The following is a 26,536-nucleotide window of genomic DNA, read 5'->3' as shown; positions in this document are numbered from 1 at the left end:
CAGGATGGGGAAGTGTTTAGGTTGCTAGGTATTCTGTTTGGTTTTAAGGTCAGTCTCAAACAGAGATGGGAATGGATCATGGATAGGTTCAGATCCAAACTCGAAAGGTGGAAAGGATTCCAGTCTTCATTAGCATGCCGAGTATTGGCGATCAATCACTTTCTTGCATCCTATATTCTATTCTTTCTCAGTTTGCTGGAGACCTCATGAGGGGCACCTAGAATAGGTAATCAAATATTGCAAGAATTTTCTTTGGGCGGGCAATCCCTTCAAAAAGGGTGCTTCCAAGGTCCGATGGGAGGTATGCTGCTTACCAGTAGAGAAAGGAGGGCTAGGGGTCAAAAACGTGACCAATTGGGCAGACAAAATAGCGATTAAGGTGATCGTCCGAGCTTTGGAAGACCCGCAGCAGGAATGGGCCAGCCTCCTATTCAGGAAACTCCACCTCTTCTCACTGGTTAAATGTAAAAATTGGACAAATTTAAGTTGGGTCACTATCTTCTTCGGACCACAAATGATTAAACCTAGGGGCTCCGACCTGTTGATTTCACTATGGGGTGCATGGAACCACTCTAGAATCAACTTGAAGGTAAATGGCAACTCCAACAACTCCCTTGCGGTCTGGAGACTTGACTTAGTATGGTGGCCCCTTGTAGCTGCCATCAATGAAAGACAACAAAAAACTGCCCTTCGTTGTCACAGAAAAGGAATCTCTTCTTGGGGAGATCTATGGAACTCTAACCTTCAGAAATGGAAAACAAGAGAAGAACTACTTGTCCTCTTCCCTCTCCAACCCTAGGAACTCAACCTTATCATGACTAGAATTGCTCTATTTCCGGTGGAAAACTGCTGGAAAGTGTCGCTCAAAGACTCAGTCCATCTAAATGCTTTTAGTTGGAAAGGGGGCTTCAAGCTCCAACATCCTCAGATAGCCGGGAAAGACATTAACCCACCTTTACACGTCACCCTCAACAGACGATGGAATGTAAGCCTGGACCACAAACAATGGGGGTTTCAAGTTCAGAAAACTTTGGGACAAGAACATACAACCGAAAAAGTCAGTGCTGATGTGGCTCGTTCTACACAAAGCAATTTGGACAGGGGAGAAAATGCAGAAAGCAGGCATCTCAGCAGGGATTTGATCAAGATGTAAAAGAAGTGTGGAGTCGGTGGTCCATCTGTTTATGACCTGTCCCCAATCAACCACGATTCTAGTACCTCTTAACTCTGTTTTGAACACTCAAGTCTCCTGGAAACAGCTATTGCTAGGTGACTCCATAGGCATATTAACCACCTACTGGAATAGGACTAGGGCTGAATTTCTTTGGATCATCTGGAAATTGAGAAACTGCTTTGTGTTTGAAGAGGCTTACCAAGCTCTAAGCCTGAGAGTACTTTTTATGGATTTTAATTTGCAGGTCTACAAGCTGAAAATTACCCTTTCCAACACCTACTACATTCGGAATAGGATCAATGAAGATGCAGCAAAGACCCTGCTGGGATTATCGGCTGATGAGCAAGATCTACCGCTGACTGATTGGAAGAGAAAAGAAATCCAAAACATGACGGCGTTCAACATGAAAGATATTGCAGAAACCTATGAAGCTATCTCCAAAGCCAAAGACTTCATGGAAAAGTTATCTAATCAGATTATTTCTCTGTGGGCATATGGGGTGGCATAGGGGAATTTCTGATGTACTTATGTCAAGACTGCTTATGTATCTTGTAGGATGGTATGTAATATGGTATGTAGGATGGTATGTAATGTGGGAGAGTCTCCCATCTCAGTCACCGTGCTCAGTTCTGGGTCAATTGTAACTTTTGCTCCCTCTTTCGGTTAATATAATCTTCTCTACTTTGTTGGGAAAAATAAAAAAATCTATGATGGCTTAACCAGGCTGCAAACCTTGGGTGGCCAACTCAACGTGGATAAGTGTCACATTGGTGAAAGCAAAGTCACTCTCCTTGGTCATGTAATTTCAGCAAAAGGGATCGAGGCTGCTGACCCTAGCAAGATTCAAGCCCAGGTGTCTTTATCGTCACCCACCACCGCCAAGCAGCTGATTTCTTTCCTTCAGAAGGTAAGATACTTAAGCAGGTTCATTCACCTACTATCTCAAGTGGTCCTTCCCCTACAACAACTCACCCAAAGGGATGTCTTCTCATGGAGTGAAGAGAATGAGCAGCAATTTATTGAGGTAAAGAAAATCCTAGCTAAGCTTCCCACTATTTCACCTCCTAAGTGGGACGAGCCATTTTATGTGAACCCTAGTGTGGGAAGTGATACACTCGCAGCAGTGCTAATGCAAAAGGACCCCAAAAATTCTTTCATGCGTCTTATTTACTTCTCTAGTCATGTCATGAACCCGTCAGAAAAGGGATTTATCGAAGTAGAACACATGGTTCTGGCACTAATGTTTGCCACCACAAAGTGCCGCTCCTATCTCCTGCCTAGACCCTTTGTAATCCTGACAATGGACGAAGTTTTCCCATATGTAATGCGACACATGGATGTCTCATCTAGGATCTCAAAGTGGTTGATTAGATTACAAGAGTTTGACTACACCATGCAAGTAGAAAACTCCACCAGGGCTAGTTTAGCGGGAATTCTCACTCATCGCCATTATGAGAAGAAGCTGAAGATCAACACGGAAGCAAAGGAAGAAACACCAATGGTAGAAAGTCCTAGGCTAGAAAGAGCTCACTCTCTTTTCTTGGATGGAGCATACAAGAGAACAATGGATCAGTCTGTAGCAGGCATAGTCATTTTCAATGAACAGCAAGAAAGAGTATTCTCCATCGAGCAGTTATTACACTCCCACTCCAACAATGAAGCAGAATATGCAGCCCTAATTCTTGGGTTGGAACAATGTATTTCGCAAGGAATTCAGCGCCTAAATGTATTTGGCATTGGGATTGTAAAAATCAGGTTTTACTTGGTCAACTTCGCCAAGTAAAGGACCTTCTAAAGAAGTTTGAAGCAGTAAAACTATTTCATGTCCCCAAAGCAGAAAGTCAGGAGCCAGATGCTCTAGTAAGAAAGAATACAAGACGTTCCCGTAGGGGCGATCAAACTAAAGCTACCCCTCTTTCAAGGTAGTGATGCTATGCCTAATGTCATCAGTTTTCTAGATACAGCAGGATGTCCAGCAAGACACACCAAAGGACAAAAACAGTGACTGGTAAGGAAGGCTACTAGGTACTGCCTTGTAAACGAACACTTGTATTATAAGGGCAAGGATCAAATTAGGGTGCCAACCTCCAGTGAAATCACAGAGGTAATTTCAAGTTGCCATGATGGCATCTGTGGTGGTCATTTTGCTCTAGATATCACCAGTAGGAAGATTCTACAAGCAGGATACTCTTGGCCTAGCTTGAACAGGGATGTACACCATTGGTGTAAAACATGTAAGGCTTGTCAAGTGGCCAGTGATCGAACATTAACCTACGAGCCACAAACTCCTATTATCTCATATGGTCCATTTGAGAAATGGGGAATAGATGCAATCGGTCCTTTACCAAGGGACCAATCAGGTAAATTGTACATCATAGTGGGTGTAGACTACATGACTCAATGGGCAGAAGCAACAAATACCACCCGCATTACAGCCCAAGAGGTGGCAAAGTCCATTTTTGAGCATATCATTTGCCGTTTTGGCACTCCTCCTGAGATAATATCAGATAGAGGACCAACATTCAGAGGTGATTTGGTGGGAGAACTGATGAAGAAGTTAGGCATCACATGTTGGCATTCCACACCATACTATCCACAATGCAATGGTCTGGTAGAGAAGGTAAATGGAATGATTTGCAAAATCATCACAAAACAGGTGAACAATCACACAGGGGACTGGGATAAACATCTCATGGCAGCTCTTTGGGCCTACAGAACAACGTTCCGAACATCACTAGGTTTCACTCCTTTCCATCTAGTTTATGGGAAGGAGGCAATTCTACCCATTGAGGTACAGATAGCCAGCTTACGAGTTTTGGCTAGCCATATACATCGTCCGATTGTAAACCTCCGAAACCACATCTTGGATATGGAGAGACTCCAACTAGATAGGGAAGAAGCAATCAATCACTATGCAGCGCAGGCAGAACGACGCCGGCTCACTTTCAATCAAGGGCTTACAAAAAAGGGAATGGAAAGAGGTATGTTAGTACTGAGATACGACAACAGATTTGACACTAGGAAGGATAAGAAATTTCAACCCAGATGGGAAGGGCCATTCATCATCAAGAAACGCTATGACAACGGCAACTATAAACTGATGGAAGCAGATGGGAGAATTCACAAGACTAGGGTCAATGGATGGAGACTGGAAAGGTATTTTCTTAGGTTTGATCCAGAATTCATGCTAGACATTCCAGAAGAGGGAGAACCCTCTAACTCCACAGCTGAAGAAGCAGAAGAAGGGCTAGATGCATGAATGCCTCTAGCCAAAGGGAGAGGGCTAATGATGGCCGATTTTTTAAAATCAAAGAAAAAACAGAAAAAACACTTATTTCTCCTCTGCTGGAGCCTTGGCGACACTGTTGGAAGGCTCGGCACCGCCTGGTGAATCCTCACAACACCTCTACGGGCATGGCACACCCCCCCCTTTTGATTGGCCGGCCTTATCACCCTCAGGCCCCCACTTGTCTATACCCCAGCCTAGCCGGCCGCCCTCGGTTTCAGATACCCTTTCTCTCTTCCCCCCCCCCCCTCCCCCCCCCATAGTTTATACCCGCCCCCAGCGGGCATTGGATGAAATCATGCCCCCCCTCTCTCTCTCTCATTTTCCCTACATACCTCTCTCTAATATTCTCTCTCTCTCTCTCTCTCTCTCTCTCTCTCTCTCTCTCTCTCTCTCTCTCTCTCTCTCTCTCTCTCTCTCTCTCTCTCTCTCTCTCTCTCTCCCGCCCAAACCTTCCCCCCCCCCCCCTACTGGCCACCCTCGGCCAGGAACGACCCCTCTCTCGTGCTCCGCTCCCTGTGTGTTGAGCCGCATGGGAACCCCCGCTCTTTCATATTCTTACACTCACCCTCTCCCTCCCCACCCCCCCCCCCCCCCCCCCCCCCCCTTCCCTCTCATTACTCCCCCCCTTGGCCCGCTAATATTCCTTCCCCCCCCCCCTCTTCCCCACTCGCTCGCCTCACCCTCCCCTCGGATTCACTCACCCTCCCCTTGGCCCGCTATCCCCACCCTCTTTCTTCCCCCCACACCATTGACTTCTACCCCCCCTCTCATCCTTGAGATAGCATACAAGACTGAGGATAAGACAACCCCCCCCTCTCACACACTCTCTTCCCCCCCCCCCCCATAGTGGGCACCCACCCTATGGGATTCCCCCTCCCTCTAGCCCCACCTCATCCTCTCTCTCTCTCTCTCTCTCTCTCTCTCTCTCTCTCTCTCTCTCTCTCTCTCTCTCTCTCTCTCTCTCTCTCTCTCTCTTCCGTTACAGCCCGAAGGCGCAACGCACGGAGCCATAGAGCCCATGCTCTCCCACACCACACACTCACCCCTCATCCTCACCCTCTCCCTCATCCTCACACTCACACACACACCCCCAATCCCCTCTCCCTCTCTCGCGCTCGGTTTCGGCAGCAGCCGCCCGCCATCTCCCTCTCTCTCCCTCTCGGCCTGTACAGGCACAACACACTTTCTCTCTCTCTCTCTCTCTCTCTCTCTCTCTCTCTCTCTCTCTCTCTCTCTCTCTCTCTCTCTCAACACCACACACACACAGACACACCCCATGCATACACACACACACACACACACCATCCCCCCCCACCCCAAGCATGCGTAGCTGCTACTGACCGCCGAACACAGAGAAAAACAAAACATAAAACATATATATATAATATATACAATATGTACATAAGCCCCGTTCCCACCGCACGCTTACACACACATACAAATACACACACGCACTCACGCACACACACCCATATACATATATATATACACATCCGCCCACATGCACATACGTACACACACACACGCGTATACGCACCACAAATACAAAGAAAACTAAGGACTCCATGATTACGACAACCACAAAAAAAAGAAGAAGGACTCAAAGCACGCCCGCCAACAACAAAAAGAGGAAATGCGCCGAAGGCATGCCCCGGCGGACCCCGAAAAGAAGTACGCTCGACACCGACGCACTGGCAACACACCATTCTCCGGCAGCACGCAACCACGACGCCATTACAGTAATTTATAGGTTATTTTCATCATTTCACCCGAGACATTGTAAAAATTCCCATTTTTTTTGTAAATATCCTCTCTCTAGGTGATGGTCACAAAGGCCCACCTAGAGATTCTCATCTTTTAATAACCTCCCAAAACAAAGCAAGGGTCAACCACACCGGGCCCACCACTTGCTTTGTCTCCCCGATTAAGCTTACCCTAATCACACTGGGATTACCATAATCCAAGCAGCCAACACCTATAAATTGGCACTGAGAGGTCACTATCGGGGGGGGGGGGGGGGGGCAGTCCATGAGAAGTCATCACTTGGTAGAGTGTAGTGGGAAGAGTTGACACTATCACCATCACGGGGAGGGGGCTTGTGTGTTGGGTTTGCCTTGGGAATTGCACCATGCGAAGGGAACCACGTTGATCCCTCGACTCCAATGGTCGATGCACACACGTATACACACTCTTGGTAGCAAGCTTTGCAATCATTGAGTCGTCTTAGAGAACACACCAAGTAGTTTGCACCACCTCCTCTCCCTACCTCTCTACCACCACGGCGTGCCATTTGTAAATACTGCAGAAATAATTCTCCCTCACACCCCCGAGGGTTTTCATCATTTTCAAATCTGTGTGTGTGTGTGTGTGTGTTTGTGATGTTCATATCATCGTGGTTAGCGTTCTAGTCGCTTAAAGCTAGGTGGTGTCCCTTGTTCGCTTTATTGTGACAGGCTCGAGGCGCACCATTCTACCCCTGGCGTTTTAGAGGCCGTCGGGGTTCGGGGTCCGCTTTGCTCCCGTCAATATTATTAGCCTGGGGTTGTCGAAAGAAAACGTCATGCTTGGCAATGCCTTGGCCGACATGTATGCCAATGTGGTGCACTTCATAAAGCACAAAAAGTGTTTGAGAAGCTTCATGTGCGGGATGTCGTCTCTTGGAATGCACTAATTGTTGGATATGCGCATCCGTTGCTGTTTTGAATAGATATCCCTCTCAGCGGGCTGTTTTGGACACCCATAGTGGACTACTTTGTGAGTCTCCTAGAGTCAGCTAAGCTAGCATTGGCTATTGTGTTTTGAAAGTCTGAGGCAAACATCAGGTTTCTTTGATGTGGGATGTTGATCCCTTGATGTGTGATTGTTGTGGGATGTGCTGGGCTGCTTTTGGCGAATGCCAAGCGAGAGTGTCTCTCTAGATGCAATCATTAGAGCAGCACCAAGAAAGAAAACATGGAGGAGAAGGGTGCAAGAGGCCCTCAACCGTTGGTAAGAGCGAGAGACACCCACCATAGGTGGGTCCCGCTCGAGCTAGTGGTAAAAAAAATGACTTGGATCTTTGCTCTCCAACAGCTCCTTCCATTTAACCAAAGCTCTGCAGCACACCACATGATCTTCATTTCCCTTTGCATTAGAAAACGTGTGTAACAAGGCCTTGGATTTCTTCTAAGTCATCTTGCCTTGAATGGTATTTTTCCTCTTCAGAAGATGCCAAACAAGAATCTAATTCTAGTTTTAGGGTTTTCTAATCCTATTTCTGTTAGTAGTATGCATACTCCTGACGATTGTAAGAAAATCTGAATTGAGGCGAATCTTCAGTAGATGCCAAGGAAGGTGTTGGGAATTTTTTTAATAAAAAAAATCACTTTATGCGAGCGAAGACGAGGCGGAGAGCAAGTGAAAAAAGGGTGCAACATGTCGAGATGGGGTTAAGTGTTGCGTGCAGAAGCTGCTGCAAAAGTGTTTTTAAAAAAAATATGCGGACGTCTTTGCAGCATTGAAATCCCTTGGGTGAGGTGGTTACTGTCATGTGAATGAAATCTTGAGTGCGTCTATCCGAGTTTGATCCCTACACTAAAACCGAGAAGCTACCGGTATGTGTTGTATGTGTTGCAAGATTGGCAATTGCTCTTATTAAAATGGTTGATATGTCATTTCCTCTCTCTTTAACTTTTTTTTTTTTGCAAAACTCACAACTGTGATTGAAATATATTAATCAACCCAAAAAATTACAATGTCTTGTCATGCTCGTGTTGAGCCATGACATCATCCAGGGATCATAATTACATCGGCTATTAGGGCAGCCATCCCAACCACCTCGCCCCCTTATCCTTGATACATAGGGTCCATTATCATGTTCTTCTAAGATCTTTTGATTACCAATAGCCAAGATTTTCCCCCATCCTAGGCATACCCTCTGCTGGCAACAAGGCACAAGTAGTCCTAGACCAATCTTAGCGTCCAAATTAGCATTTTGCTTTCTTGTATAATTTCTATGAGGCTTGCCACCTCAAGACCTCCTTCAAACACACGGTGGTTCCTTGTTTTCCATACATTATGCAAGAAGAAGTACCTACCGATTTGAGTGCTGATGAGGATGGCAGGACCACCTGAATTCTTTCCTCCAAGGAATAGATCAGGCTTGTAAAAACCAATTTTCCATATTCTTTGGACCCACTTGCATATTTTGCCTGCGAGGCGTTTGATAGTTGGGCAATCCATGAAGAGGTGGGCCATATCTTCACTAGCCAACCTGCACCCCAAGCATCGATCTGACCCAATCCCTCTTTTTTGAATCTTCACGCCCGTCGGTAGAGCACCCCAACTTACCATCCATAAAAATACCTTCACGTGTTGCGGAACCTTTGGCTTCTTGATGTTCTCCATTACTTGCTCCCACCTTTCCTCCGGCCATTGTTTTCTCCATATCTTGTTAAGGGGGCTAGACCAATTGTTCTTTTGCATCATTGTATGGTAAATGTCTTTCAGATGGGGTTTTCCTAAGAGACTGCTTCCGGGCCCTTTCCAGGCATTCCAGTCAAACTCCAAATCACAGATAGGCATCACTATATTGTCAAGCTCTTTCCTCACTTTGTGGACCAGCAAGACCTCCAAGCTATTCAGTTGGAACTGGGTGACCAGAAGATCAATGGTTTTCCAACTCTTGTTGTCACTATCCCAGAAGTGCCCCAGTCGATTCACACCCTTATTATTCAGCTTCCTGGCTGTCTCTCTCTCTTAACTAATCAAAAAGCATACTCAAAGCTTAGAAATCAAGTATCACTAAAGAAACTGCACTCTCTCATCCTGAACCTGACGCACCCTCTTAAAAAGGATGCATAATTTTTCCTTACCTTCAAACTACTACTTGCTCACTCTTTAAAAAATTCATTACTTCACGGATTCCCTTACATTCCCTCCCCCTACTCTATTACTTGCCTATACACATGTCTTGCACAAGAGTCGCTCCTTTCCCCCATAGCCCTAACTCGCAATATCTTGGTGAATTCTCTTTGCCACAACCCTCGACTCTCAATCCCCCAACAAATCAGGCAAAGCTGAAGCTAATGCTAAAGGTGAAGTAGAGAATAGAGAATAAGTCTCCCTCTCTCTTTCTCTCTACTGCAGCAAGTCAAGGGAAGTGTGCTCCTTCTCTCATCTAGTCTATTGTAGCATTATGAGGAGCAGGGTAATCTTGGCTGTTGATATCTAGGCCTTAAGAATGGATGTCTCATCAACAACAAGCTTGAGAGAGGGGGAAGAGAAAAAGAGCCTCATATCCTGCATCTAGATTTTGGGAGCGGAGAGAAAGAGAGTCTCACTCCATGCATATTTTTGGACTTCAGTTTGAAGCTTCCGTCTTACTTACTTGTACCTACATTTTTAAAATGGAATCTCGCTTGATTCTCCTCTTCCTAAAAAAAACAAGTGAAAGGGTCACGACGGCTTTCAAAAACAATAAGAAAGTGATAAAATTGTTAGGTTGAATATATTAAACTGGTATCTGTGTTTGGGAAAGGATTGCCTCAGCTTAGTCTTGAACCAATTGAAAATCGAGACTAGCTAGCTGCAAACCATGGTAAACAGAAGAAAAACCGATGAAATATGTGAGAAAATTTTGCAAATCTCAAAATTTTTGCTAGTATTTCCGGTTTTCTTCTTTGTGAGGAGAAAACTTGATCACCAGCCATTTAATAAAAGAGACTTTTTCGAATGTTAACACTAACTGGAATCAAGCTTTAAAATGCAAGAAATGTAAAGCCATGTGGAGTTGTGAAATGAAAGTTTGAATAAAAAGAACTAATTAATATGTATGTGTGTGTGTGTAATATGTATGTAGAATTTATTAGAATTATGCAAGGTGAAGCTTCACTTTAGCATTCTATAACAATAGAATGCAAAAAATAAATAAATAAATATATATATAGGTGTGTGTGTGAAATTTACTAAAATTATGCAAGGTGAAGCTTCACTTGAGCATTCTAAAACAATAGAATGCAAGAAAAGTAAAGACATGTCAGGATCTGAAATGAAAGGTAAGTCTCCATCATGCACTGAAAACAATGAAACTCTCCCTAACCCAGCACAACACTAAGGGTTTCTTTTAGAAAGCCAAATGAAAGGTAAGTCACTGAAAACAATGAAAGTCTCCCTAACCCAACACAACACTAAGGGTTTCTTTTAGAAAGCAAAAAAAAAAACAGTAGCACGTACTCTCTCAATAGAAAAAACATACAAAATCCTTTTACTTTCTTTCCTTGGCAATCAAGAAACCATGTATACAATTGCCACTCCCAAGAGGAGAGAGAGAAGAGCAAAGCACTAGAACTAGAGTGCACCAAGGATTACTCCATATATCGTGAAAGAAGTCATCATAGCTATGCTAGGCAACGACATGCACATGCTAGAGAAGACCAAGACTCTGGAACTCGGAGAAGTAAGGAGAGGACGACCTCTATGAAGTAGCTCTTGTGAGAGTTCATATGTGCTCAAGAAGATAAAGAAACATGAGTGCTCCCCTTGTTACATCGATCTTCAAGGAGGGAAAATAATCCATCTTCTAGTCCCTTGTGTTGTGCCAATTTCCAAAGTTCCTCCTCTCTCTATTTTAGAATATTTCTAGATGGGTTGAACTATGCTTGTCTGCTTTTCTCTTCTGTTGGCATACAAATTTGTCTGCGGTAAGGATGTTTTCTTTGGTAGCCAAAATAGGAAGTAAAAGTGGCTTCCCATATATAATTTCAAAGGGAGCTTTACTAGTTAAGGAATGTATGGTATTATTATACAAAAACTCAACTAATGGTAAGTATTGTTCTCGTTTGGATTTTCTGTTCAAAACATAGTACTTGAGAAGGTTTAAAAAAGTAGCATTAGCGATTTTGCTTTACCATCTATTTGAGGATGATAAGATGACAAAAAATCAAGCTTAGTTCCCAAATTTTTGAATAGTGCTTGCCAAAATAAACTAGTCATGTGAGGATCTCTATCACTGACAATAGTTTCTGGTAGTCCATGATGTTCAAAAATATGAGCTAGACAGATTCTAGACATGCAATCAGCTTTGATGGTTTTCTTAACTAGAAGAAAATGTGCTTGCTTATTGAATCTGTTGATAATAGTCTAGATTGCATCATTTCCTTTCCTTGATTTAAGAAGGTCTGTAATAAAATCCATGGCAATGCTTTCCCATGGGGTGTTAGACAGAGGGAATACTGAAGCATTCCATAAAATTTATGTCTATCATATTTCACTTTTTGACATACCAAAACACACGAACATATTGAAAGAGAGTTCGCCCATCTCATTTGCTTTTTTGATAACTTTCTCTGCGTAAGAAAGTAGTGAAGGCTTTGATGCTCTATCTTAATTACAAAATAAGCTCCTAAAAGGTAATGTTTCCATATGGAAAGAAATGAATTACTACCATTATCTCTTTCTCATAAATGGAAGCATGCACCTCTGTGTCTTTAAGGCACCAACTTTCATAAGCTATGGCATGACCCTATTGGTTCAAAACTCCTCCTACACAATCTCTAGAGGCATCACAATACACCTCAAAAGTTTGTGGAGATCATGGACAGTGAGGACAGGTCCGTGACTGAGTGAATACTTAAGCTTTTCAAAAACTTGGGTTTTTCCAGATCCCCAATTGCATGGAATCCACTTCTTTGTCGAATCATGGAGAGGATTGGCTATGGTGCGGCTAAAGATCGGATGAAACATCAATCATAGGAATAGAGACCCATAAAATGTTGAACTTCATGTATTGTAGTTGGCAACACATACATTCTCAACTGATCGTCGTGAGATACTATATGTCAGGATCCATTCTCAACTGATCGTGAGATACTATATGGCCCAAATAGTGAATTTCTTTTAAAAAGAACTCACTCTTCTTAGCATTCACAAATATCTTGTTTTTGCATAATTCTTTCAAACACTATTGCGATATGTTTGTAATGTCCTTCTTCTGTCTCTTAGAAGATTAAGACGTCATTGAAGAAGACTCCTGTAAATCTTCTATATGAATGGGAAATTATATGCATCATTTTATTGAATGTTGTTGGTGCATTCGTGAGTCCAAAATGCATCACTAAGAATTCATAAAACCAAAAATTTGTTCTAAATGAAGTCTTATGCACATCTTGAGGAGCAATGCGGATTTGATGATATTCGCTCTCAAAGTCTATATGACTGAAGACACTTTCTCCTTGTAACTTATCAAGAATTTCATCAATCCAAGGGATTGGGAATTGATTCTTGACCGTGATCTTGTTTAAAGATCTATAATCTATGCACATACAGAATGTGATATTCTTTTTTGTACTAAGAGAACATGTGACCAATATGGAGAAGAACTAGGCCTTATTAAAACCTTCTCCAGAAGTTCATTAACCTGCTTGAGGATCTCCTCTTACTGCATTAAACTGACTCTATAAGGGGGCAAATTTGGAGGAGAACTCCCTGGGATCAAATGATTGTATGATCCTCAAGTCAAGAGGGTGGGAGCTCATTTGGAAGTTCATACGCAAAAAAGTCTAAAAAATTTTCTAGCAACTTAATTCTTTCTTTCTCTGAAGAGAATGAAAGTTGTAAAGAAGACACGTCTCTCTCTCTCTCTCTCTCTCTCTCTCTCTCTCTCTCTCTCTCTCTCTCTCTCTCTCTCTCTCTCTCTCTCTCTCTCTCTCTCTCTCTCTCTCTCTCTCTCTCTCTCTCGCAAAAATCAAGTACGATGAAACACACTTTTTCATTAGTTTCTTGAGTGCAACGTGGTTGGTGATGGGAATTTTCCACTCACTTGCATCTACAATTACAACATATTTCTTTCCTTTATGGTCAAAGGACAAGGTTTTCTGAACATAATCAGGAATGGGATGCATCTTGTAGTGCCAACACATTCCCAAGATTACATCACATCCTTAAAGTGAGGCTAAAAAGAAAGATTCTTGATCTTTGTAGTTATCTACCTTTAAATTCAGCTTCCCTATGATAGGAGTAAAATTGAAGTTTTTCCCTTTGAAAGTAGATGATGCATGAATAGAAACTCCAAAGTGGTTGGGCTATAAATTAATATCTTCAGCAAGCTTCGTAGAGATGAAGTTGTTCATATTGCCCGTTGATTGTTGATGTTTCCGCATGCTTTGAGGGGGCTGCGGGTTTTAGTGGGGCGATCACCCTTCATGTGTCCACATTTTCCACACTTGAAGCATCTCCCTTCATTGATATAGGTTCTCAACTCTGCAGGAGCGAGGTACTTTCCTTTCTTGGGCTGATTTGGATTTGCTTCGACATCTGAGGCGGTTATTTTCTTCTTTTGAGGACAAAAGTGGAAGTAGGTTGTTCATGGAGCGCCTCATGCTTGGCATGATAGGTGCTTTGTTCCATCTTCCTGGGAGTTCTCTTCTTTTGTATAGCATCAACCATGTGAGATAACTCAATAAGTATTTGTAGGTTGTACTGAGGATAAAGCTTCATAGTATTTCACAAGGATTCATGCAGTCCGGCTTCAAATTTCCTCATCTTCTCCAAATCTTCAAATCTTCAATCTTCTTGAATGGGGTTACCCAACTTTCAAGAGAATGTCCCAAAACTTATCCATATATTGTGGAACAATTTCATCCCCTAATTGAGAAAGGCAATCCCCATTCTTTATTTACTTCATCCTCATAGTTTGGAGGGAGGAATTGAGCATAAAATTCCTTCTTGAAGGCAGTCCAATCATGAGGCTTCCACTTTTCAAGGATCAAAGTACGCCACCAACTGCTGGCTGTGCCTTTTAGGTACATACTAACATGAACAAACTTGGACCTATCCTTAAAATTCCCTTCTACAAATGCAACTCCAAAAGTTGACGGATGAAATCCAAAGATGTTCCGTTATTCTGTCATCCATTGTAGGTCTTAAACTTTACATCTTTGTCACCCGACTTGAATGACTTCTACTTATGGTGCTTCTTCCTATGATGCTCCTTCTTTCCGTGTTTAGACTCCTTATGGATACGATCCCTTTCCTTCAATTGCACTTCCTGCTGCATTGAATCTTCAAGGAACATGTCTTCTAGAGAGACTCTATCATCCAAATATTTCATAAAAGAAGACTGGGGAGAATCAAGAGGATTTAGTTCTTGAACCTTTGGATTAAACCACACATGACATTCTTTAGGCTTGTTCCAACTCTCGTGCATGCAAGAGGCTCTAACTAGAGGATCTTTTTGATGTTCTGGCCTCTTTGGCTTTTGCGGGAGAAAACTTCTGTGCATATATCTGGGAGGTTTTGATTAGAGGGCCTTTCTGATACTCTTCTTACTTTGGGTCCTATGGGATTTCTCCCAACTTCAATGGAATATTCTCCTTTCCTTGATCAAATGTATGAAGAATCTTGTGACATTTTGGATGGGAGAGAGATTTTTGCAACTCTGCCACCTGCAATTGGAGGAGAGTAAACTCTATATTGCATCCTTCCATTTCTGCACTCAGCCCTGACTCATCAAGCCCTCAAGAAAGAGAGAGATGACCTTGCTTTGATACCACTGTCACAAACAATGGAAGTGTAAACTGACTTTTAAATGCAATTCACACACTCAAGAGAATTAGAGAGAGAGAGAGAGAGAGAGAGAGAGAGAGAGAGAGAGAGAGAGAGAGAGAGAGAGAGAGAGAGAGAGAGAGAGAGAGAGAGAGAGAGAGAGAGAGAGAGAGAGAGAGATTTGACACATCATTGGGGACTAGAAGACGGTATGCCCCCCCCCCCCCCCCCCCCCCCCCATAAAGAGAATATCTTTATTACTAAGGGAGAATCTTTACAAGCACATGAATGGGAGAAATGCCGTCCTCCGTTCTTTCTTGTACTTCTTTTGCTTCTGACTAAGAGAGTGAGAGAACCACTCTCTATCTGTTAAGAGGACTTTCCCCCTCTTATGTGAGATTGGGAAGCTCTCGTACGCAAGAGTCTACCTTCCACAGATCTCGTTGGAATCTCTCAAAGAAGAGAATTTATCTTCTACTAAGTAGTCACCTTCATACATAGTCATTCCTACAATTAACACAACAAAGAAACATGCAAAACAAACACACACACATATGCTTGTTGTAATTTTTTGCACATAACCTAAAATGGTTACCTTAGCACTTTCCAATGTAGAAATATAGGCCTTTTTTGCGACGGAATTGCACCAAACTTTGTGTTTATGTAGAAGAAGAGTGAGATTCTATGAGAGCTCTGCTAAAAAGCACCCTAAGAAAGGTGATTAGGGACTGAAAACAGAGAATTGACAGTCAATACACTTGAGAAAGAGAGCATATGCTGCAACTTTTGGTGACAAAACTACCAGAGAGAGTGGCTATGGCTATAAGAGCCCTTGTTGAAGATTATGGGAGCTCAAAGCTACCACATACGTCACAAGGGTCTACTCTCAAGCTTCAATGGAGAGCTCCATCGTATAGAGTATACTCACAATAGGGGGGGTAGGTGCACTTCCAACCTCCCAAGTGGGAGAGGTGGTGCACGGGGTCAATATTTGCACGCGGATGAGGACGGACACAACGTGGGTGTTTTCTTGTGAGAGTTATGCAAAAAGGTCATCATTAGGAACACTTTTTGGGGCCACTTCATGTGGTTGCGAGACGCATTATTGAAAAGAAATGAGTGCCAGGTGTGCGGATGATGCAAAAAGGTGACAACTATGCACTACGAGGTCAGTTTTTGGCCTGTTCGGGGTCCGTTTGAGGTCATCTAAAAGGCCAAGGGTGCCCAAATAATAAAGCTAAGTGTGGGAACTGTAAAAAGAGATAGAAGAACAGAAAAAACGTGGAGAAGAGAGGAGGAACAGCCGCAAGTGTGTTTTTGCTGATTTTGGCGCATTTTTTGGCCCTAAACTGCTCATCCGAGGTCGGATTTGAGCACTGTGACATTGTAGGGTGGGGTTTTTGGGCATTCCCAACGCAATGGCGCTGTCCATTTTGCCAAATTCCTCATAGATTTTCTGCTATTTTTCTGTGTAATCTTCTCCGGTGAGTGAAGCCTCTGCTTAACTTTGTGGTTGTATCTGGTGTATTTCCTCAATACTATGTAAACTATTTAACCCATTGGTGTTGGGCTGAGCTTCATTGAGTCTAAACAACAACAATTTTCCTCCTTTGAGCTGAATTGAGAGTGTGTGTGTGAGTGTGTACGTGTGAGTGTTGAGTGGGCAAGTGGGAAATCTCTCTCTTCTCACTCCGTCTGTGTGTTTCCTGTCTCGGCCAGGCTGGTTGTGTAAGCCGAGTGGTGCCCCATAGTGTGTGTGTGTGTATCTTCCCAAGAGTGTGTGTCGGGTCGTTATAGAGACGCTGTGTGTGTTTTCATCCCGTTCACAATGTCAACTACTCCCTGGCACAATGCCATACACCGGCATTACTCTTGCACCACATGTTTGCACTTGTTCAACCACTTGGCCTGGCACAAATAATTAAACTTAGTTTAATTAGCTTATCCTAAGGTCTTATTAAAATCATCTCGGCCTTAGGATCACTATTCTAAGGACCCCATCTCATTCTTGTGCCGACATTGACATGCGTAATTTTCTAAGCCTAAAATCTAAGGCTACTATCTACCCCTTATTGAAGCTTCATTTCTCAATCACTAGGGTTTCAATGTATTTTTTTGCTAGGGTCCCCCTAAGGTATTCTATGTCTCATTTGGGCACATCTGAGGCACACAACTAATTAAATAACTAATTTCTAGTAAATACGTTTTCTAGTTACAAAAACTGAGATTGTTACAGATTGGATACTCACACTTATTTTGGAGAAAAAGAAAGCTAGAATTTGGACTCCTTTCAATAATATACTCTATGCTCATCTTCTCTTAACAAATTTCAAAAGTGATGTCAAGGAGGAGTGGGACTGGCTTGGTTAGCAGGAGTATGAGAAGGACCATGTACATGGGATGTGGTGTGTTTTATTGAAGGTTATACTCTTCATGGAGCTTTTAGATAAGGAGAAGAAGCGCCTCTTAGATGAGGAGAAGATGTGCAAGGTTAAGGTCAATATACTAGATCACTTGCAGCATGCTATTGAAGTTTATCCACATGAACCTCTCAATATTATAATGGGCTGATAATTATGTCCAAAAAGTAACATACTTTTGGTGCTCCCTTTGTTAGGTGTGCACATGGTGCGACTACACTTGCACCACTTGGATAAGATACTCAATTGTCCTTAGATAGCAGAAACCTAGGGATCTAGTATGGCACCTTTGTGAGCCTCTAGAGGGACGAGCATGACCATACAGATCAGTATAGTCATAAGTCAATTATGCATATGTATTATGAATCATCCAGAAATGGCATTGAGATGGCCAATGATAATATTAAATGTGTTCAACAAGCCAAAGCATCCACAAATGTTTTTAAACTAAAACCTTTCTTGGGATATGTAAAATTTTATCTAAAAAATTTATTCATATGTTTGTAGCTAAGGCACTTCCCTTATATGAGTTGACCAAAAAGGGGAACAAGTTCATTTGGACTAAGGAATGTCGACAAAGTTTCTAGTGCTTGAAGGAGGTGATGTTGTGTTTCTCTGCTTCCACAATGAAAAATGGGGATAAAAGATGTACATCAAGTCTAATTAAAGAGCAATAGAAAATCATTGTGAAGGTGGATAAAGTTATGCTTGACATCACCTTGGTTGATATTTGACCCAAACTATGGTGCTTGTTGGCAATGTTTTGATCAATATTGAACATGTTAAGCTCCGCAATGTTGGGATCGATATGTATGTTGAATGTGATGCTAGGCTCTTGACCGAGCTATCTCTTTGGATTTTCATGATTTAAAATGCATTGATTGAGGATATGCAATATTCACGTGATGATTATATTTTCTTGTGGGTGCCTACCATGGGTCTATACCTTGCAATTTCCTTTTAAGGGTCATCCTAGATTCATCTAGGTATAGTTATTATCAAGTTGTCTATAGAGGGTAGTTGAGTTATTAATATATACATGAAGCCAGGGTGCCCCACTTTTTCATCAATCAATCACTCTTCCACGCCAAAGTTTGAGTTCAACGGGAGAAATTTTCATTTAGGGCATCCTGCCTTATTATCATCACCTACAAAAGTTGGGAGGGTTCAATGTTTTGGGATTTGGCACTGAGGTTTGTAGCAGACGAGCATTCCTTGTAGGCTAGCCTTTGCATTTTTGAACCAAGTAGCACAATAGTTCCTACATTTTTATCCTAGTCAGCGTTTTGCTTTGGTAGCTCTGAAGTCTTGTGCCAGGTGCAACAAAAGTGTTTATGGTTTTAGCTCGGATCTAGTACTCCACACAAACCCAAGGAACACTTTAATTTACTTGAAAGAACTGAATTGAACCAAAAGAAAGAGAGAGACACAAAAAAGAGAAAGAGAAAGAGAGAGAGAGAGAGAGAGAGAGAGAGAGAGAGAAGACACGGTATGACGGGTCCCAAACCCTCAAGGGGACCGTTGTTCTGTTGATATAGAAAGTACTCTCTTTATTCTTGCACAAATGCTCATACAATGACTGGATGTTGAGATGTTGATGCTAATGGGTACTGATGTTGTGGTACTTGATGACGATGATGTCGATGATGACAATGACAATGACAATGTTGACAAAGACAATGGTATCGATGCAGACGACAATGTCAAGGCGGACACCATCGGGTTTCATTATCCTCTTCTCTCTCTTTTTCTCTCCCTCTACACATCTCTACCGCACTCTCTTGTTCCCTCTCTTCAAGGAAAGGTAAAAGGAACCATCATTGAAGCTAAAAGAAATCACTAACGCAAGGAAAGAAAGAGAAGGATTTGTGAAAGTGTAAAACCTAACTCTTCACCATTTCAATTCCGTTGTACCTTACATTACACTCAGTCATACCAAATGCTTCCAAAAGCTCTCGGATATAGCTCTCTTGAGAGAGAAAGATGCCCCCCTCTGTCTACCATATCTCCAATCCAAGAAAATAGTTCAGCAAGCCGAGGCTGCCATCTTAAAATCCTTAGCCAAGGTCTCCATAGTTTTACGGATGTGATCAACAGGCTACCTATGATCACAAGGTCTTCCATGTAGAGGATAACAAGAGTCACTAATCCTCCCTCGTTGTACATGTGTAAATCTGGGTCTCCAGAAGAACGTCGAAAAGAGTGTCATAGAAAGAATGAGTCTATCTTTTGTTACAATGTTGGAGGGGCTTGCTTCAAGCCATAGAGAGCCTTTAGCAACCTAACCATGTCTTTGAAATTTGGAACATCAAAACCTAGAGGTTGCTCCACATACACCTCCTCCTCTAAGTCATGCACTTGACACCAATCACCTTTCACCTGGCATGCTGCAAAAGCAACTACCAAGTGTTGTTCTTCTTGATGGAATCAAGTTCTTTATGAATGAAAAACTTCCACTTTGATTTTGAAAGCACGTCCTCATTTAACAGAGGATCACTGTTCTTGATTACTGTTGACATCAAAGCTAGTTACCCGAAACAAAGTCCCATCTCCCTCATCAAATTGAAGTCATTGAGATCATCAGGTAGTACTAGCATCATGCCAATCTGGTGAAAATATGAATTTTCTGCATCTTGCAAGGTCTCCAATAGCCACTTTGGTAACTTGTACGACTTGCTCTCCATGGAAGACGCTACTGGTATGTTTAGCTCTATCCTTGCACTATGTGAGGTCCCCACCCCGCCGTAACGACCAGCGGATTTGATGGTGAACCTGGTGGCCACTAGATCTATAGCGGAAGCAAACAAAGTGGTTCAGGGTTCAGCTAGCGGACGATCTCTCATCACAAAGTGAGTTGAGTTTGAGCCTACTAGCAATGAGATCTAGCTCCACCTCGCTGGGGAAGCGTACTTAAACTATCTAGCGATCCTAAGACCCACCTTCCAAGAGGAGAGAAACCCCAAGTGCCTTTTTCTCCATGTTTCAGAGGCACGTACTCTCGAGATTTCACCGCTCTAGGGCCAATGAGTATTACTAATATCGAAATAAGCACTATGGGGACAGAGAGTTCCCGACCAATCGGGACCACCCATCTCGTAGGCATTAGCAACCTGAGCCAAGCCCCCACTTTCCACCCCCACACTCACACTTCCTTGTGTGACCTAATTACTACCACAATGGTTGTTCAACATAAACATTCCTTGTTTAATTCCGAATCACATTGTTCGTTAAGACTGCCCTTCAACCAGTATTGCAAACAACACGTGGACAGCATTCTAGTAAAAATTCTACTCAAACTTATTCATTAAAATTCCAATGTTCTGGAGGTACAACATCCCCCCTCCAGCGAGAGTTCACTCCTCCCGTTGTCGCCTAGCTGCCCATACAACTAGGTATGTCCACCGCATAGAAAGCACGTCATGGACACTCCCACCGCATAGAAAGCTAGACGTGGGTTCCCACCGCATAAAAAGCAAGTTTGCCCTTAATGAGGAACTCTGCCCCCTGTGATCAGTAGGGGGGTCAAGACTGATTCAACATTGGAAATAAAATGAACATGTCAAGCTAAATTTTTCCTAGCAGACATTCTTTCCTATTGCAAACAGTATACCCATCAATCATTTCTTTCCTACCTTAGACATAAATATACAATTAAATTCAATGCCGAGGTTTCCATCGGATTTCTCCAACATGTTTGGGGATATGTTCATTCCTAACTAAACGTGTGCAATGTTAATTCAAATGACTTAAATAAAATTATGACCTACCTCTTCCATTTCTTCGTCAATGGCCCGTGAGATGGCCGGTATTTGTTCCTCCATGGGAGATTTTCCCTTTCGATTGACATTGCTTGTTCTTGCCTCGCGGTCGTGGGCACCACCGAAGCGAGCTCTCTTAACCGGGGCCATTTTACTCACTACTTTAAATAGTTAGCTTGGAGAAAAAGCTAAGGTTCGCAAGCGTCACAACAACCCGATAGATAGATTAGTAATATTAATGATTCCCTACTATATGAGAGGTCTAGATTTTTCATATAACAATCATTATGGATGACACATAATCCTATGGGAACCGGCTCTAAAGATAATTACTGGGCTTAGATGATTAAGAATAATAGGATTTCACTAATGGAATTACCAGAGAGACGAATTAAGCACGATTAATCTCTTTCCTAGCAATTAGAGGGTGCAGAATCACCGCATGCATAGGTGTGAGAAAAAACCACCTCTTAGAGACTTAATGACAGATTAATCTTACCTTAATTATATCTTAATGCATAAGAGAAATGAATCTAATTCAGCTACAATATTAATGAGTGATAGAAAGAGTGATTCTCATCAATCTACACAATTACCAGCTTACCGGTTAATTACTATGCTACCTAGAGAGAGAAAATTCTAATAATCATGCACTAATCATTAATCAAGAGTGATGAATGGCTGATAATTCAGCTATGGGATGATGATTACATAATAAAATATGGTTAAGGAGAATTTAGAGAGTAATTATAGAGAATTATGACTAGGAATAAGCAAAATAGACGAGAAATTTAGATGGTAATGAAAAGAATTTACAGAAGGCATTAATTAAATCGTGGTTACCGTGATTAAGGGTTGATAATCTTCTCGATTCTCTGATCTAATCGAGCTTCTTGAGGCGAGAATTCGACAGCACCTCCCTCCTTGCTTCTCCTTCAAAAGGTGTGTGTACCGGCAGCACCTCCCCAAGGTGTGTGTAGGTGTGTGTGTGAGCATGTGTGTGTGTGTGTGTGTGTGTGTGTGTGTGTGTGTGTGAGTAGGCCTTTAAATAGGCTCCTACAGGCTGAAAATGGATTTGTGCTTCTATAAGCATCTGAGTGAGCACTCAGTCCTTGCATGGTAAGTCTAGTTCCCCTACCCACCAAGTGTCCAGTTGGCTTGGTTAACTGACTCTCACACTTAGTAGCAAGCTTAGAAACTCTCCCAAGACTCCCACAAGGCAAGAGGGCACCCCCTAGCTGCTAAAGCTGAGATGGAGTGGGCTGGAACCTGTTCCCACATAGCCTCGGGCCCCCGGTACCTTCCCGGACAATTTTATGAAAAATTGGTTTTAAGCTAAAACGGGTCATACGAGTCGGATTTTGATGCCATAAATTGCTATACGGAGCTCTAACTAAGACGTACTGGCCCGAGTACCTGCCATATTTAGCAGCCCCCAGGGTCCGAAAATGCACATTTTTCAAATTTGGGGTATGGGTGGTGCAGTTTTTCGAGATGGTCGAAACTGGACGGGTCGGGTGACCAAAAACTTGCTATTTTTGGAATTTTTTTACAAAAATTATTTTAGTTCATATTTCGAAGCTTTGAAACATTCTAAACATCATGGCACTGACAGAATTTGAAAAATTGCTAAAAATAGTAACTTTTTCCATTATGTTCATTTCAAGGTACAATGGTGTTCTTTTTTATCGGGGTCAGAGACCTTACAACCTCCCCAACGTGAAAAATTTGAGATGTCCTCATCTCAAGAATGTGTTTGGGTAATCCTTTATGAGTGTTGGTTCGTCCTCCCAAGTTGCATCTTCCTCAAGGTAATCCTTCCACTTTACCAGATGCTCCGTGATAGTTCTGTTGCGTAACTTTCTTTCCCTTGTTTCCAGTACGTAGTCAGGTTGGAGCTCGAGAACGAAGTGTGGGAACTGAAAAAAGAGATAGAAGACCAGAAAAAACGTGGAGAAGAGAGGAGGAACAGTCGCAAGTGTGTTTTTGCTGTTTTTGGAGCATTTTTTGGCCCTAAACTGCTCGTCCCAGGTCGAATTTGAGCACTGTGACATTGTAGGGTGGGGTTTTTGGGCATTCCGGACGCAATGGCGTTGTCCATTTTGCCAAATTTCTCACAGATTTTTTGCTGTTTTTCTGTGTAATCTTCTCCGGTGAGTGAAGCCTTTGCTTAACTTTGTGGTTGTATCTGGTGTATGTCTTCAATACTGTGTAAACTATTTGCCCCATTGGTGTTGGGCTGAGCTTCATTGAGTCTAAGCAACAGCAATTTGCCTCCTTTGAGCTAAATTGAGAGTGTGTGTGTGAGTGTGTATGTGTGAGTGTTGAGTGGGCAAGTGGGAAATCTCTCCCTTCTCACTCCGTCTGTGTGTTTCCTGTCTCGGCCAGGCTGGTTGTGTAAGCCGGGTGGTGCCCCATAGTGTATGTGTGTATCTTCCCAAGAGTATGTGTCGGGTCGTTATAGAGGCGTTGTGTGTGTTTTCATCCCGTTCACATTCTTTTGGTGCACCCACTGAGGATCTTCTTCGAGTACCTTCTGCTTTGAGCTTCAAGCTTCGAGATTCGGGGCTACAGGTTGCAGGTTACAGGTTACAGGTTACAGGTTACAGGTTACAGGTTACAGGTTACGATACAGGTACAAGTACAGGTGATTCACACAGGTACAGGTAGCTGGAGTACAGTGATATACTAGCAGTGATGTCACCTGCAGTTGTTGTGGGTATGCATCACTTGGCACCTATTTGAGCGCATTGTTCGCTGGATTGTACGTTACTTGTGGAAACTGCCATTGTACGCATTTGTGGAGCCATACTTGGTTGTATTTGGCAGTCCCAGCCATTTCTGAGACTTGGTCTGGAAGATAGTCATTTCTGAGACTTGACTATACGCGATTTGCATTAGCCTTCGTGTGAGGTTTTTATTGAGCTGGGGGATTCTCAAATGTGGAGATCCTTTCGGTGATACAGGTAGCTAGAGCACCCTTTTTGTGACCTCGCCATAGGCTATGTACTAGTGAGTTCTATTTGATGCTCGGGTTCTATTGTTGACAATTTATGCATATTATACAGTCTATATTTTGGGTTCCTACTGCTCTACTTCTGGGGAAACTCTGTCAAAATTTTTCCAAGTTATTATGGTTGGTTTCTTGGTCTTTTGAGCAATTTATGCTGTTATGCTGCTGAAATTTTGGCAAAATCAGAGGTTAAGTCAGGTGTGCCTTCTCGGGAGCTTCATGGTTGGCTTTAATGGATGATCAAAATGGCCCTCAATTCACTCCATTTCATTTAACTCAAAGAATCCAGATAAATGTTCATGTGTCCAGGAAGATTTTTTTCCAGCAGCGCATAGTCTTTATGTTCGGGCCAAGAAGATTACAAGAGATCTTGGAATGTCCTTTGCCTGTTGTAATTCCGATGATCAACTATGAAAACTCATTTGAGGTGCATGTGTTTGTCCTTATCTAAAGTTGAGCTCCATTGAATTTTCTGGGGATTGGGTAGTCAAAAGTTTTGGGTTCTTGCACGTGTGTTCAAAGGGGTTCTCAAAGCATTGTAACTTGGGTAGCCATGGCTTTCTCTTATCCGGAGTTTCATGGAAGAAGTGATGAAGATGTGGAAGTTTTTTTGGAAAAGATGGAGGTTGCCTACATTAGCAACCAGATTCATGACCCTGCGCAGATGTTATGTCTTCTCCAAATTTGTTTGAAGAGTGATGCACGAGTCTGGTCCAAAACATTTGAAGAGGAGTTGCGTGTGGCTGATCCACTTGTAAGATTGATTTGGGACAATCTAAGGCATGGGTTGGAAGTGGAGTTTGTGAAGATAGAATATCCTGACAAAGTGTGGCAAGAAGTACAAGGTTTGGTGCAAAAGGAAGGTGAGCCAGTAGATGCGTACATATGTAAGTTCTCATTGGCATGGGAGAGGATGTGCAAGGCCTTAGCACCACAGGTACCCCCGCCTGACATGATGAAGAAGGACAGGTTCTTGACTGGTCTTTGGGAGAATATACGTTGGAGAGTGGAGCTAAAGAAGCCTAGTACATATGAAGATGCACTAGAGGTAGCAAGGAACAAAGAGTGGAAGTTGAGGAAAATGAGCCAGTTAGGGGTGGAGTCTTTGCCAATGAGGTCTGAATTTCAGCCTATAGAGTCTTTACAAGGTCGCATGTCAGGGGTTCATCATGAACCAGTGGCTCCTGTTACTACTTAGGTTATGCCAGCAGTGGTCACTACATCGGTGCAAGATGATGGGCTAAGGCAAGACATGAGGCAAGTGGTAGATTTGATGAATAATCTCAGCCTAAACATGCTAGGTCAAGTGGGAAATAATCAAGGTCGAGGGAGGTTTGAAAATCAGCCAAGAGGTGAAGAAAGGCCTAAGAATGGTGTTGGACAAAGCAATGGTAGGTACTGGAGGCAGACGCCCACATGTTATAATTGTGGAGAGTTGGGTCACATCAGCCCGCAATGTGATAAGCCACCAAGGATGGGGGGAGACATGTATCCATTGCCAAGAGAGGTGCTAACTAGGTCAAATGATTATGGCATCGAAATTAAGGGAGACGAAGGAACCAGTGGACTGACCCAGGAGGAAAAGGGAAAGACAAAAGTGCTAACTGTAGTCACCTTGGAGAAGGCATCAAAGCTAGAGGATACATCAGTGATGCCTATTGGGAAGAGGACCACAAAGGATAAGGAAGGAAGAAGTGCCCCAGGTCCTAGTAAGAAGAAAGGAAAGAGCCATGAAGGCGAGGATTTCAAGGCCAAGAGGAAAAGGAGAGCTCATCGAAAGTTTCATGTTTCAGATTTTCCACTAGAGGATGGGCAATTAAGCTATGACTTGAAGGAGGATCTGACGAGCAGGAAGGCAGATGTTACTTTTGGACAGCTTATAGAGATGGTGCCTAAGCTAAAGCGACAGTGGAAGAGGATGGTTAACCCAATGGAGAAAGAGCCAGAGAGAGGTTCAATAAAGGTGTTGGCAATGGATGAGCTACCAGACATTTGTCCAATAGTAGATGTGTGGCATGAAAGGAAAATTTTTGGACAAGGTTATGTGGATGGTGGAGCCCAAATATGCGTCATAACACACTCATGCATTGAGAAGATGGGTCTCACAGTGGCTGGGGTGTCAGGTTTTTAGATCAGATTGGCAAACCATCAAAAAGTAAAATGCTTGGGTGTTGTAAAGAGCTTAGAAGTGGAGGCATATGATGCAAAGTCAGTGTTTGATTTTCATGTGATGCGAGCAGGGTTGGGAGCATATCCTATTATACTGGGCAGACCATGGTTACGTGCAGTGGGAGCTGTTCAAGATTGGCGACATGGTACGATTAGCCTCTATGGAAAGACAGGTACCAAGAAGCTTTATAA

The sequence above is a fragment of the Adiantum capillus-veneris genome, chromosome 18 (genome assembly GCF_014529385.1).
Source record: "Adiantum capillus-veneris isolate H3 chromosome 18, ASM1452938v2, whole genome shotgun sequence".
NCBI lineage: Eukaryota > Viridiplantae > Streptophyta > Polypodiopsida > Polypodiales > Pteridaceae > Adiantum > Adiantum capillus-veneris.
This window is presented reverse-complemented; position numbering follows the sequence as displayed.